This window comes from Cornus florida, unplaced genomic scaffold (assembly GCF_030987335.1).
Source record: "Cornus florida cultivar Cherokee Brave unplaced genomic scaffold, ASM3098733v1 CherokeeBrave_3.0.0_Hap2_Chr10, whole genome shotgun sequence".
Classification (NCBI taxonomy): Eukaryota; Viridiplantae; Streptophyta; class Magnoliopsida; order Cornales; family Cornaceae; genus Cornus; species Cornus florida.
In genome coordinates, this window is record NW_026775580.1 from 13,128,263 (window position 1) to 13,145,137 (window position 16,875).

A 16,875-nucleotide genomic window follows, 5' to 3' on the forward strand; every position below is an offset into this window, starting at 1 on the left:
TGACCATTTTGCCCTTAATTAACGATTTTCGCACCATTTTGACTCTCGTTTTCTCTTTTACTCTCCTTAAGTTCCGTGACTTCATGGAAGGTCACATTGGTGTCTTAGGAATGATTTATATCTTTATAGACCTTGGTTTTATCATTCACTTCTGCATTTCGGATCCGTTATCGAGTCAACTTTCGATTCATCACTGACGCACAGGGTTGAAAAACTTGAGCCGTCACAGTGCCTCTCTTGTTTGGACCCCTCATAAAGGAAATGTTACAACTCATCTTTTAAGCAAAAAGGCTTTGGAAGCCAAATGTTGTAATTTTGAGTGGAGCATATGGCCTAAGTGGTTGTTAAATGCTTGCACTTCCAAATGTATTCTGCTTTCCGTCTAATGTTATATCGGTTTCGTTAAAAAAAAAAATTAAAACACATCAAAAAAAAATATTATATCAATTTAGTGTTTGTTTGAACTTTAGGAGGAAAAAAAAATGTCCTTTCGTTAATTAAGGGGTATATACGTAATTGTACCCCTCTGACTGTGAAAAATGTACTCTGGTGACCTAAAGGGGGCAACATGCAACACTTGACTGACTTACTCCAAACAATACAATAATTTAGGGGCATCGAGTAACTCTGGAATAGGTTGGGGTATTTGCACTTCGGCCTAAAATCACAACTTTGACACGTTTATGAAATAAATGGATGGAGGAGCATGTGAGTTTGTATGTTTTTTTAAAAAATTAAAATTGATGAAATACCGTGGATAGACAATCCTTGGTAAGTTAAAATTAAATAAGAGTGTGTACAAGTGTGATTTCAATCTCATGCTATGTGAACGATCTGAGTTACCCCCACAAACCGAATCGAAAATATTTTGTATCTTTCTAATTAATTAAAATATAACTGTATGGAAGAATAAGAACTTCTTTCTAATATTAGTAACTCTGAAATTTATTACTAATTTTCTATATCCTTGATTATTAAAAAATAAATAAAAAAATAAAAAATTGCTTGTGTTTGTGTGTAAGTACTTTACCTGAAGAAAGTCTCCAATGTTAATTATCATCCCTCCGGGAAGAGGCTTCACGTCCACCCAGTCTTCATCATGCTTAACTTGCAAACCATGCACCTGGTTCTGCACCAACAACACTGTCAAAAACCCAGGATCAGTGTGTGATGTAATCCCCATCGTCAGATCGGACTGAGGACAGTAAGGGTAACACAGTCCCACAAAAAGACTAGTATCAGAAAAAGTCAACTCTTTGAACTTGCTAGACTCCAACCCTAAACCTTCACACAATAACTCCATCACTATCTCACCCAACACCTTTGCATGCTTATCCCACTCCACAACCTCCCTCCGGCACACCACCGGTATCTCCTCCGCATTGGGTGGCTCCGGTCCCATCCACGCCTGCAGCTTGTCGTGCCAGCAGGCCACCTAAGCTCGATACAAGTCATTGTTGCTAGCGTACATCACACCGCGTCCCTCCTCACATTTGTAGTGCTTCGCCTTCACCTCCGGTGGCTGGTCGTGGAATGACTTGATGGCTGCGATGGTCTCGTCAATTATAGAGACCGGCAAGCCGTGGTTGATCACCTGGAAGAACCCCCAAGTTCCGGTAGCTTCTCGAATTTGTTGGACAATCTTCGGCCTATAGAGATCAGAATTTATGTTTGAGAGATCGATGACTGGGATTCCGGTGGTGGTGCACGCGGAAGAATATTTGAGATGGGAGAGAGTTTGGGGAGGGTGAACGAAGAAGCTAGGGATGGTGGTGATGCCGGAATCAGAAAGACCTTTGACCCCCATTTTGGACTTATCGAATTCTTTCACTTCTTTCATCCGATCATATACGACAATTACACCGACGGAAGCAGCCATCAGAAACACTAGTACTCTCAATGATAGCTCACTACAACAGTTTTGGCTTTTACCAATGCTCAAAAGCGCTGGTAAAAGTCTTAAAAAGCACTGGTAATTCAATTACCAGTGCTTTACCAGCACTTTTGAAAAAGAGCTGGCAAATCCAGTGTCGGTAGGCCTTTACCAGCGCTTTTCCAAAAGCGCTGGTAAAGGCCTTTTGCCAGCGCTTTTCCAGAAAGCGCTGGGATAGAGTATTTACCAGCGCTTTCTAGAAAAGCGTTGGTAAAAGGACCAGCGTTTTTTTGCAAAAGCGCTGGTAGAGTGTATTTACCAGCGCTTTTTAGTAAAGCGCTGGTAAAGGGTAATTTGAATTTTAAATTTTTTTTTTTTTTCTCCCTCCCTATGCCAGCGCTTCTTAAAAGAGCGCTGGTAAAGGGGATTTTTTATTTATTTAATTTTTTTTTTACCCTTATAGTTTTTGGAAAAAACATATCAATACTACCAACTACTAAATGTCATCCAATATAACACAAGTTAATATAAAAATACCATCCAAATTGTTTTTACATAATACAACCACAAGTTAACCCTACCAATATAAAAATTACCATCAAAATTGGCTACTAATACAACCACAAGTTAAGCTGGTAAATGTCAACCAAAAAGCAAAAATGTATACTAATACAACCACAAGTTAACCTGCCAATATACCATCCAAATTGTCTAAATAAAGCTACTAAATGTCAGACTAAAAGAATTAACAATTTTTGACAAATGTAGTACAAGTTTTTCAAACCAATCCAAAGCAAAGGAAATTCAAAGAGCACAGCCACGACCCCATCTTCAACTTCAACAATTCTTCTTGCCCATTTGATTTGAATTACCCTACATTTTTTATAAATTCATTATGCACACATTATAATAAATGAAAATTTAACATATATATAAGAGAAATTAAAAGTTCATAACCTTAACTGAATTGGCATCACGACTAGATAATGAATTTGGGGATACTCTAGGAGAAGCATTTAACGAATCAGAACCCGTCAAAATAAGAAAACAAAATACATGAAATCTTGGCATAAGTAAACATATATTTAGTAAAGAATAAAACTAACAATAAATATACCTGTCCACTACAATTTTGTTGTTGCATTTATATTAGCATAGCCACCTGTTGTTGTAAATTTTTCAACTTGTCATCATAGTTGGCTCCTAAATTTTCCAACTTGTTGTCATAGTCAGCTTGCATTTTTGAAATGGTCTCCTGTAACTCTACACGTGCAGCACGTGCCTCCTCATCAGATTTTTTTGCATTATTAATCAGTTCAGCTTTACTAGGAGAGGGCCCCCAAACATCGCTTGGTGTAGGCCCGAAACTAAGCATCCGCACACGACCAGTTCTCTCTTCTCCCCTCACAATGGAGAACAAATCATTAGAAGTGCCAATAGGCGAGTCAGTAACTTTTTTGAAGTACTTTTATGTTTTCCTTCCCAAAAAAAAAAAAAAAGTTTGAACTACCATGACTTACTGCTATGAAACATCCAGACAAATCTAATGAAATGAATGATAAAACAGGAATCCAGAAACTGTTATACATATAATTACTATTATGGACTTTCAATAATATACTTGCCATTCTGTCCTGTGATTTTGTGAATTAGGATGTTGAGTGACCTTGTTTTCTCACTATAGATAGTGTTATCATTATTCTTCCGTTCCACGATTATGAAGATTTATGAGGAAAATTTAATAAAATAAAAACACTCTCTTTGTGGAGAATTGCAGCCAGTAAATGAACTTTAGTGAAAATGTGAAGCACTACAGTTTTTTCTAGACTCAGTTTTGTGATTACTGCATCATAGATGTTGGGATTTATATGCCCTAGCATAGCAAATTCCTGTTTGGATTAAAGTGACATATTTCATGACGTTTCCGAAATATTTATGTTTTATACAATTGGTGAATTCAATGTATTATGTTTCAATTCATTATAGAATTGATAGTGTCCATTTGATTATAAGAGATATTTATATATATGTATGTGATGGCAATCAATGCATGATATATAAATCGTAATCATAAATAGTTCATAGTCAGTAATTATGGATGGACTCATAATTAATTAAGATTTGAACTGGATCCGCGTTAGGTTGAGATATATTGCAAGAGCCGTCATATGCAATTGCTCCCTATCACCGTCATGGCATTTGACTCTTAAGTATGAGAAAATTATAGACTTTTTTATTAATTAATAATTACTTTGATTTGTTCGGCGGATTTTTCCGAATCCTTAGACCGACACTTTGGGTAGTTATGTAATTAATAATTAGAGGGTTATATTTTCAATATTTGCATCATTGCTACTTGTATTTATTTTGTATTGATTATGGTTGATCACAAAGTAAATTCGAAGGCCTTCGTGTATTTTTAGACAAAATGATTTATTATATATTTATTTATTATTTTTGTCAAACAAATGTTTTATTGTGATCGAGCCAGAAATAATCAAAGGTACCAAAATAAATATATTAATTAAGTAGTCGGATTAATGGCTTTATTTATCCGATAACTAATTATGCATAGAGGGGTCAAAGTGCAATATTGACTTAGAGGTTATTTATTATTTAATTGGAGTTCAATTAATTTCTTTTAGTGGAGTAGAAATTAATTTATGAATTAATTGAATTGGGTCCATGGATCGGGCCAATTATTAATTCATTGTAACCAATAAAATAATAGGCCCAATGGATTATCACTCATAGCCCAACTTGATATTGGAATCATATTAGATTTGAGACATGTGAATTAGAGATTGAGAAGGATTAGTTGTTTCCTTTTCTTTACCTTTATGTTGCCTATAAATATACATGGTCTATGTATATTTTAGGTGTGATTTTTAGTAGAAGGAAAAAGGAATATATTTTCTCTCTCTAGAAAATTAGGATTTATGTTCTCATTTAATAGAGGCTCCCACAAGCCTAGTTTTCTAAGGTCATTCATGGAGGCATATGAGTGATTCCTAAAGGCAAAACAATTACCAAGAAGATGGAGATCTAAGGAGAATGCATCTTGCTAAGGGATCTACAATAAGTGAGAACATTCACTTTAGAGGAGAGATCTAAGGTTTACTCAAACCTTGATGTAAGTATTCAATCTTTTAATTGAATGATACATCATGTTTTATTTTTGCATAAAACTTGTCTCTATGTAATGAATCAAGATCTATGAATTTAAATCCCTCGAAAAGTTTTTAAAACTAGCACGTTTCCCAACAGTGGTATCAGAGCATGGTTTGATTCATTACTAGAGATCATGATTTTATGAAAATCATCATTCATGGATCCAAAATTATATTCATATATATTTTTATTGATGTATGTTGATGTATGATTTAATATGTTGATATATATTGATACATGATGATGTATGAATAATTGTGAATGAATGATGATGTATGGTTGGGCCATGGATGAAGCTTATAGGTTAAATTAATGTAATTTTATCTTTGGATGAATGTAATTAAGGCTTTGATTTAGCCGTTTAAAAGTTCAATGATGTAATTTAATTTTTTCCATTGTATTTCAAATTGTAAATATTTTTAAAGCCATGTAATCTTCGTCAAATGATGTTATGAAGCTTCAAGAAGGTCCAAGAGGGTTAAATTAGGCTTCAGGAATTTTCTGGGATTTTTTAGAAATTTTTTGGAATTTTTCTGGAATTTTTTAAGGCCTAATTTAATTTCTGGAATTTTTCGGCGATTTTCCGGCGACCGGAGATCAAGAGGGATTGATGGGAAATAATCCCATGTGACGCGGCTAATAATAGACCCTCGCGCATTACTTAGAGCATATAAATGTTAAAAGTTGAATCCATTGGCCATTTATTTTGCTTCTATCTGTTATTTATTTATTTAACTAATGCATGGAATAATTAATTGTTTATTATTATTATTCATGCATTGGATCCATGATATTTAATTAAATGACTTGATTTATATTAATTAAATTATGAAAATTAATTGGATTTGATTACTAATAAATTTGAGGGCATTTATTGGGAAAGGAAAATTTATTTTTGTAAATTATTTTTAAAGTGTGCTTCAAATTAAATATTAGTGAATCGTTTAAAGTCCAAATATTTTCTAAATTTAATTGGATTAAAATCAAGACATTTTGCATGCATTATATATCATGTAAATGAATAAAATGAAAACCATAATTATGAATGATTAAAAATTGAGTGGGAGCGGGGATTTTTATACATTACCCCATGGCCTTCGTTATTAAAACCATTGTAATTAGATCTTCAAAAATAAGGCCCCACGCATGATTTGAAGAGTCTTAATATTACAAGAATGGTTGTCTCATGAAAATAAAAATATTAAATGTTCATTGTAATTAGATCTTTAAAAATAAGGCCCTACGCATGATTTAAAGAGTCTAGATTATAATGACAAGATATTTAATGTTTTATTTTTCATTAGAACTTTAATAACGTTATACACTCAATCTAAAATCAATAGTGTTAGCTCCCCAACGGAGTGGTCTACACTAAGTGATTTTAGAAAGGCTAAACTAAATCGAGAATCATTCCATATAGATAGGCATGGCATTGTCTTAAGAGATATGGAAATGATGGGATTTGCTCGCCAATAGCAATAATGAACTTCGCCAACCGAATAAGTTATTGGCGTATTGGTTATCCGATTTTTCATGCAGTGGTTAAGGGACCCACATATTATTATTTTAATGGAAGTGCTCACCTAATAGCAAATGAATCTCTACAATAGTAATAATGAACTCCTCCAATAGAATAAGTTATTGACATATTGATTGGTTGATTTATTATACTACAGAGTTGAGGAACCCACATTAATTAAAAGGGATTGTTCACCAATAATGATAATGATCTCTTATTCGATTGAGATTTATTATATTATGTGGTAAACAAACTCATTTTAATTTTAAATATGCATGACAGTATTAATAATTCACCTTGCATATTGTATGAATGCATTTATATTCAGACTAATTATGTCTAATCCATTTTATCTGCTTGCTAATTTCAATGTATGTGGACTTCATTTATAATGACTAAAAAAGGAATTTAGATATTTTATTCACAACGTGGTGGTACAAATGTATTTACTACTCCTAAAACCTAATCCTTTTACTTTAAGATACCCAAGAGAACATTAATGCTTTGAATAAGTGAAATAAGGCAAATGAGATGAATTGGTGCTATATTCTAGAGTTTACCTCGAATACGCTCCAAAGCTAACATTTACATTATTTTATTTTCTTCAAGCATCATGTTAAATGTCAATAAGATGTTTTGGTGAGATTAGATAGAGAGTTTGCTAAAGTACTATATCAGACTTGAATAGCATCAAGATAGCCTAAGGAACTCCAGTGTGAAATCGAATTTTGGAAAATGATTGTTTATTATTTAAAATTAGCTGGAGATCAATAGGGTTGACTTGGGTGGTAAGTTTCAAGTTGACATGATTATTGTCTTATTACCAAATTCGTTCGACTCTGTTAGAGTGAACTAAATAAGGAATCAGTTTGAGTTCACACTCGCTGATATTCTTATAGAATTGGTAACAGATGAAGGGATAATATAGAGTTTGGGCGTTCCTATCAATCTAACCTAGTCTATACCATCTTCTTCTAAGCCCAAGTGGACGGGTAAAGCAAAGAAGAAGGATGATAATAGGACTAGGCTAGCACAAAACATAAGTATCTAAAAGGTTAAAGGGAATAAGGCAGTGTATGTTGAGGGCGAATGAAACTGTTTCTTTTGCCGTTAACTAAAATACTATAGGACGAACTGTCTAAGCAATGACGTGGCATAGGAAAATATATATTTAATCATTGAGCCATGTTATGTGGTTGCATCTATTAATTCCTGCTGGATAGATTCTGCAGCCACTAAACATGTTTGCAATTCATCGTAAGGATATCAGGAATCCAGAAGCCTTGATGATATGGATATATATTTATCTTTTGACCTGATGCCAAGGTTGTAGTTAGGTCAGTGGGAGTATTACATCTGAAATTAGAGAGTATGAGAATATTAGTATTAGAGAACTATCTTTATGCACAGAAGTTAGACGCAATCTAATTTTTGTTTCACTTGTGGTTTATAAAAACTGTGTTGTTATTTTGTAAAACTGGTTTTATAAAATTGAATAGATATGCTATTGCTTCTGGTGCATTGAAAGATGGTTAATATACTATAATCACAAACTCTTAAGATTTGCAGGATGTAAAAACTAATGTTGCATCTTCTAGATTGAATGTTAAGAGAAAAATTGTTATTCCTGACTCATTGTATTTTTAATGTCTATTTTTGGGTTGTTATCAATCAAAATAAGATTCAAAGATTGGTCAAAGAAGGTTAATTACCTAGTGAGGCAGGGGAGCCTAAACCAAACTTGTGAACCCTGTTTTGAAGGATAGATAACTCTTAGGGCTTAATCAGCCAAATGAAATAGACATAAAGAACAATTGGAGTCGGTGCACACAGACATGTGTGGTCTTGTGAACATCCAAGCAAGATTACTCACGTTTTGGATAAATTTACCTGTTGCGACACAAGTCTTATACTTTTGGTATATTCCGAGAGGGTCAAGACTGATGTGGAGCACAGATTAGGTAAATTTATCAAGACATTTCGATCTGATCGAGGATATGAGTATTTCTTGGGATAGTGCAAAGACTATATGGTCAGTGAGGGTGTTGTGTACCAGTTTTCCGCAATTGACGCTAAATGCATTTAGGTGTCAAATAGGAATAACAGAATTCCACTTAACATGGTTAGATTTATGATCAGTTATGCCACATTATCTCTTTCATTTAAGAGTTTAGCGTTAATGACATCGATGCGCATTATGAACTGCATTCCATCTTAGTCTGTCTCAAGGATACCGTTGAGCTGTGTTTTTGACTAAATCTTAGTTTGAATCATATGCACATATGGGGTAGTCTTGCACATGTGCGCTTGATATGGACAAGTAAGTTGGAAACAGATCATACGCATGATAGATTTGTTAGCTACTCTAAAGGTCACTAGGACGGATTATTTTATGATCTCAATGATAAAAGTTAATTGTTTACACTCACTGTTTATCTATAGGAGAATCATATTATGAATCATATACCTAGTAGCATAGTGTTAAAGAATATGGAATGAGTACCAGATGTACCACATATGAACACACTTATTATAATAGAGATTGAGAATAATAAATGAATTCCCTATTGATGCGTCAGCATCATCTAGTACACAGATTCCTGCATCGGTACATTAATGTAGTGGGAGGATTATTATCCAATCTGACAGAATCATGTTTTTAGGTGAGACCATTATGGACATCCCTGTTAAACATGAGTCGGACCCAGTAAGCTACACGGAAGCGTGAACCGATATGGATACAAATCGTTTTGGCGAGTTACTATGAAATCAGAGTTGGAATCTATGTATTCTAATAAATTATGGGATCTTGTAGAACTTTCTAGTATGGTGATTCCTATGGAAGGCAAGTTAATCTACAAAAAGATACCAGAAGATTTTTTAGTGAATAAATCATGAGTGTACAAGGGAATGTCATTATTTTTCTGATTCTATATTTATATATGACATCCTACTCATTTAGAATGATGTGGAAGTTTTGTCATAGATAAAGAGGTAGTTGTTCAATTACTTTTAAATGAATGATTTTTAAGATGTAAGCTATATTCCTAGGATCAAGCTTTTGCAAGATCAGGTTAAAAGGAAAATAGGCTTATCTTAATAATCCTACATTGGAAAAGTTTTGACCAGGTTTGGTATGCATAACTCAAAGAATGAGTTCTTGCTTTATTAATATGGATTGCTCTCTCTAGTAAGTAGTTTTCCAAGACTAGCAGAGGAGATTGAGCAAAAGAGACTGGAACTATATGCTTTGGCATATGGGAGTCTCATATATGCCATGGTCTATACCAAACAGGACATCCGCTACATAGTAGGGATAGTCAATAGATATCAGTCCAATTCTGGACTTGATAACTGGTCTGTTGTGAAAAATATCATTAGGTACCTAAGGAGAACCAATGATATCATACTCATTTATGGATGTGTTGATATGGTCCTAGTCAGGTATGCTAATTCTGATTTTCAATCAGAAGTAGATATTATGAGGTTTATGACTTAGTGTATGTTCACTTAATGGAAGGGAAATCAGTTGGTAGATTGTTAAGCAGATTTCAACTGCTGACTCAAACCTGCAAGTGGAATATATTGCAGCCTTAAAGGCGGCAAAAGAAGCCTATTGGTTTGATCTCACTGATTTAGAGGTTGTGGAGCATACTAGCCTGCCTATCGAGATATATTGCGACAATGGTGCAAAAGTAGTCCAAACCAATGACCCAAGGTTCCATAGATGAACAAAATATACTGATAGGAAGTATCATGTTCTACATGATATTGTCCGGCAAGAAAATGTACTTGTGACTAGAACATTGCATTGGAACACAACTTTGTTGATCCATTAACAAAGGTGTCATCGATCAATAGTTTTGATCAATACCTGGATAACATTGGAGTTAGATGCAATTTGAATTGGCTATGAGGAAAATGTACTTGTGGCTAGAACATTGCATTGGAACACAACTTTGTTGATCCATTATCAAAGGTGTTATTGATCAATAATTTTGATCATCATCTGGATAACATTGGAGTTAGGTGCAATTTGAATTGGCTATGAGGGCAAGTGGGAGCTGTTGGGATTTATATGCCCTGGCATAGCAAATTCCTGTTTGGATTAAAGTGACATATTTCCTGACGTTTCCGAAATATTTATGTTTTATACAATTGGTGAATTCAATGTATTATGTTTCGATTCATTATAGAATTGATAATGTCCATTTGATTACAAGAGATATTTATATACATATATGTGATGGCAATCAATGCATGATATATAAATAGTAATCATAAATGGTTCATAGTCAGTAATTATGGATGGACTCATAATTAATTAAGATTTGAACTGGATCCGCGTTAGGTTGAGATATATTGCAAGAGCCGTCATATGCAATTGCTCCCTATCACCGTCATGGCATTTGACTCTTAAGTATGAGAAAATTATAGACTTTTTTATTAATTAATAATTACTTTGATTTGTTCAGCGGATTCTTCGGGATCCTTAGACTGACACTTTGGGTAGTTATGTAATTAATAGTTAGAGGGTTATATTTTCAATATTTGCATCATTGCTACTTGTATTTATTTTGTATTGATTATGGTTGATCACAAAGTAAATTCGAAGGCCTTCGTGTATTTTTAGACAAAATGAATTATTATATATTTATTTATTATTTTTGTCAAACAAATGTTTTATTGTGATCGAGCCAGAAATAATCAAAGGTACCAAAATAAATATATTAATTAAGTAGTCGGATTGATGGCTTTATTTATCCGATAACTAATTATGCATAGAGGGGTCAAAGTGCAATATTGACTTAGAGGTTATTTATTATTTAATTGGAGTTCAATTAATTTCTTTTAGTGGAGTAGAAATTAATTTATGAATTAATTGAATTGGGTCCATGGATTGGGCCAATTATTAATTCATTGTAGCCAATAAAATAATAGGCCCAATGGATTATCACTCATAGCCCAACTTGATATTGGAATCATATTAGATTTGAGACATGTGAATTAGAGATTGAGAAGGATTAGTTGTTTCCTTTTCTTTACCTTTATGTTGCCTATAAATATACATGGTCTATGTATATTTTAGGTGTGATTTTTAGTAGAAGGAAAAAGGAATATATTTTCTCTCTCTAGAAAATTAGGATTTATGTTCTCATTTAATAGAGGCTCCCACAAGCCTAGTTTTCTAAGGTCATTCATGGAGGCATATGAGTGATTCCTAAAGGCAAAACAATTACCAAGAAGATGGAGATCTAAGGAGAATGCATCTTGCTAAGGGATCTACAATAAGTGAGAACATTCACTTTAGAGGAGAGATCTAAGGTTTACTCAAACCTTGATGTAAGTATTCAATCTTTTAATTGAATGATACATCATGTTTTATTTTTGCATAAAACTTGTCTCTATGTAATGAATCAAGATCTATGAATTTAAATCCCTCGAAAAGTTTTTAAAACTAACACGTTTCCCAACAATAGATTCATTGATTCATTGCTTCAAACGCTACATAAAATAGTACATTCTGAAACTTTGAAAACTAAACAAAGGTGTGCCTTTGAAAGATGTTTTTCTATTTTGTTTTAGGACTTCGATTATTGGGGTTGAGAGGAACACATTAAATTGAAGAATTCAGGGCACTAATCAGCAACATGTTGACAATGGGAAGCAGTACAGTTTCGAAAAATTCACTCAATTTCAATCCCAATATAGCAGTTGTAGCACACAGCAACAAGGTCATACAAATAGAAGTAGAATTTCATAAAATGAACTCAATTTCAATATAGTGGAATTTCAGAAACTGAACACAACTTCAATAGAACCAGAATCTAAAAATGTAAATTTTCTTACCTTTTTTCAAATTGAGTTGTAAAATTCAAAAAATGAACTCAATGACAATCCCAATATAGCAATAATAGTAAACACCAGCAAGGTCATGCAATAGAAGTAGAATTTTAGAAAATAAACTCAATGTCAATATAGTAGAATTTAATAAACTGAACACAACTTCAACAGAACCAAAAATCTAAAAATGTAAATAATTTCCCAATAATTAAATGGTATTAACGAACAAGTTCAATTTCTTTAAATCAAATAGGTATTTTCTTAAAATCATTCATACAAGTTCAATTTCTTTAAACCAAATAGCTACACCTTAAACTCCTTTAAACCAAATAGCTACACCTTAAACTCGACGCGCAACCCAAGTTTCTTGAAAGACATTAATAACCTAGTGGTCCAGATTCCAGAACACCCTATTGCATAATATTGTGAGCTATGACATCAAGATTAATTAGTCAATAAATTAAACGAAAATGTGCAAAATCTCTATGCTGATAGGAATGTGGGAGAATTTTACAAACAACTGAAGGATAAATTAAGGCTAGTGATATTCATGTTCCACTAACCTCCTCTTTACATCCCTTCAAATATATATATACTTCAAAACCTCAAACTTATCAAATCACCAGCATCATTTCTTTTCCATAGAAAAAAATAAAAAATCACTAGCATCACATCTTGTCACTTCTACATTCCAAAAAAATTGTAGGTCTTCTATCTACTAGCTCTCTTGAACCACGCAGCTTCTGGCACGAGAAGAATCCGAGCAAACTTAATGAAGTGTTTGAGGTTCAAATTAAAGGATATATTATTATTATTCCACTTTAGTCTCCATCTTGATTTCTTTCATTTGATTTTCTATCCGAATTTTTCCTCCATTCTTATTATTGCAATATCTTGTAATTAGATTTGAGATTCCATATGGAGTTTTAGAATCAAAACATACTTTATTAATTTTCTCTCCTCCCTTTATCTCCCTTTCCATTATTGGTCTTCACAAAATCTTCAAAAACTTGAATATTAAGAAATCAACAAAAGGAAGAAAAAAACGTAAAATCAATGAATGTCTCCTTAGTGTGTTTCTATCTTGTATGAATGATTTAAATGGTGAAGTGTATTTTCTTTTCCTCCTACCCTAACTTGATTGTGATTTTTGAGTTATCAATCAGTTCTCAACCAACAATTTTGGGTTTCAACAGATGTGTTTAACATATTCAAGGACAAGCACGGGATGTTCAAAAAAGAACTCAATGACAATCCCAATATAGCAGTAATAGTACACACCAGCAAGGTTATACAATAGAAGTAGAATTTTAGAAAATGAAGTCAATATCAATATAGTAGAATTTAATAAACTAAACACAACTTCAACAGAACCAGAAATCTAAAAATGTAAACAACTTCACATTGTGTCCATAATTTACCAAGAATTACTAGGTGTAGAACAAGGATGAAGCAATAAAACTTAGAAACGAAGAAAAGATGAGAGAACAAATAGAGTACAAGTGTTAATGGAAATTAAATACATGTTGGGGAGAATATGATTGACACATTGACACAAACAACAAATAGCAAATACTTCTCCACAACACAAATCAATCAACAAGAAACCTCCACATATCGACCTTGGAGAAAAGATTAATAAGAAAAGGTAAGATCAACTAATTAATTTGGTCACCTGACATGCTTGTACTGCATTGTCTTTGTCATAGAAGTCAATGTGTGTGTGTGTGTGTGTGTGTGTGTGTATGTATGTATATGTATATATATGATTCTCTATTTGAAAATACAGTAATTAATTCAGTAAACTTGATCCAATTTGATAATTCGGATATGAATTGAGGTCTTTAATCCCATACTTGATAATAATTTAAATTCGATAATTTAATTAGTTAACAAATCGAATATGAATTAGGATTGATCCGATCCAATAATAATCTAATCCAATTTAAATAAATAATATTATAATATATAATATATAACATGTACTCCCTTTGTAATTGTGAGTCACATATATTAATGTATGTGAACACCTATTTTAATACGAAGATAGTAATATATATGTATTTGTGTGTATGTATATGTGTGTGTGTGTGTGTGTGGTTGTTTATTTGATTATGTACCATAATATGATAGTGTAGCATGCATTTTGGTAACTCATTCCCAAAGTATCAATACACAAACACAGCTCCCATTTCCAAAACTAAATTAATCACATTTTGAGAGAAAGAGAAGGTAAGCAAGGGTAATGGTGGTCGAAGAAATTGATAGCGAAGACCTTTCTGAACATTGATACTTCATCTTCTAAATAATTTTCTCTCTCTCTCTTTCCTTGCTCTTTTTCCTTTTCTTCTTCTCTAGCCCTATGTTACGTTTGGTATGCAGAATAGAATGGGAAATGCCTATTCGAACCATTTCTTTGTTTGGTATGCAATTTAAAATGGGAATAGCCATTTCATTGAAATGAAAGTTTATTCCTGAAAATGAAAATAAAATCCCCAACTAAACTTATGGAATGACCATTCCATTCCCAAGTAATATTTTTTAAAAAATCAAGCTCCCAAAAAACTTTCATGCTCCAAGTCCAAAAACCACCACCACCACCTTCCACCACAACCATCGCCAACTTTCACCATCACCACCACATCCACTGCCTTCCCCCACTGTTCTTGCCACTGCCACCGCCACCAATGTTGCCACCTTCAACCAATACACCGCCGCCACCTCCACTGCCTTTAGCCACCACCACTTTCCGCCACCTTCCACCACCGTCACTGCCACCGCCACCACTATAGCTGTCTTCCACAACCATCACACTTCCACCTCTACTAACTTCCACTGCCTCATTTATCACTACCGCCACTGACTTCCATCACCACCACCGTCACTGCCACTGCCTGCACGAGAAATTATTCATTGCAATTGTTGCGACGATGACGTGGTACAACAGATGGCTATAAACACTCCATCAAAGCAAAGTGGACTTACAATGAAACCAAAAAGCTGATATATATGCTTTAGTGGAGTGTTTGTAGCTGTCTGTTGTACCACGTCATCGTTACAACGCTTGCAATGAGGAATTTCTCCACCTCTACCACTACCAGCACCTCCACGACCTCCACCACCACCACCACCACCACCTTCAACCACCACCGCCGCCATTCCTACCTCTACTGCCACCAACTTCCATCACCACCACTACCACCTCTACCTCCACCTCCACCACTACCGCTACTAACTTCCATCACCACCACCGTACCACCACCTCCATCGACTTCCACCACCACCACATCCACTACCGTCTTCCTCCACCACCGTCACCTCCACTGTCTTCCACCATTGTCACCTTCCATCACCACCTACACCACTTTCATCTTCCATCACCGCCATGCCACTGCCTTCGGCCATCATCACCTACACCACCGACGCCTTCCACCATTACCGCCACCGCCACTTCCTTCTACCAACACCCTACTACCTTCTGCTACCACCGCCTTCCAAAACCACCACCTACACCACTACCACTTTCCACCTCCACCACTATCAACTATCGCCACCATTTCTTAATGTTATTTTGTCAATTAAAATTATTTGTCACTGACAGGGGTATTTTGGATAATTTAATTTGAAATTCATTATATTCTAAATTTTACATTAGTTCATTTCTATATATTTCATATTTGCAACCAAACAATAGAATAAAAATGATTATTTCATTCCCTTTTCATTCTCATTCTATTCTCACTTGCATTCTATTACATTCCTACACACTAAACACAGTCTAAATTCCTTTTTTAATTCTTTTGTGGCCCTAATTCCTTTCTTTATTCTTTTTTCTTTAACATCGATTATCTCAAATTTTTTAAAAATCTTTTTCCCCTCTTCTTCTTCCCTCACAATTTTGTATTCTTCCAACCTATTAGGCATTACTTTTCTTTTATTATGCAACCCAAATTTATAGTTTCTTTGCCCTAATTTCATGTTCTTTGCTTATATGTAGTCAGATCGAACTATCCGGTATCGAACTATCCGGTAAAATCGGATATGGATTTAATAAGGGATGATCCATCGGACTATCAGATTAGATCGGATCGTAAAATTTCCTTATCGGATTTGGATCGTAAAATTTATGTAATACCCCTAATTTTCATAGCATTAATTAATTAATTTTAATTGCATTTAATTGAATTATTTGGCTAATTGTTTATTATTTTATTTACTTAAATTGTTTAATTATTTTGATGTTAATTGACTTGATGCTTGTTTGTTAATTAACTTGTAACATGTTTTATCTATTTGTTTAGTTGTTTTATTTATTTTAAGCAAGGAGTTGGCTTTGATGGAGATGAGTCATACTACGGCCTAGATGGGTATGGATCATAGGCCCATGGTTGTGTGTGTGTGTGTGTATTATGTTGTATATATATACATATATTATGTTGTTTGTATTATTATTATTGTTATGGTTACT

The 16,875-nt window shown here is 33.8% G+C and overlaps 1 pseudogene; it reads right to left on the bottom strand.

Annotated features, from left to right (window-relative positions):
- Nucleotides 1-886: 886 nt before the first annotated feature.
- On the bottom strand, nt 887-15,216 carry LOC132277384 (1-aminocyclopropane-1-carboxylate oxidase homolog 4-like; annotated as a pseudogene).
- Nucleotides 15,217-16,875: the final 1,659 nt, after the last annotated feature.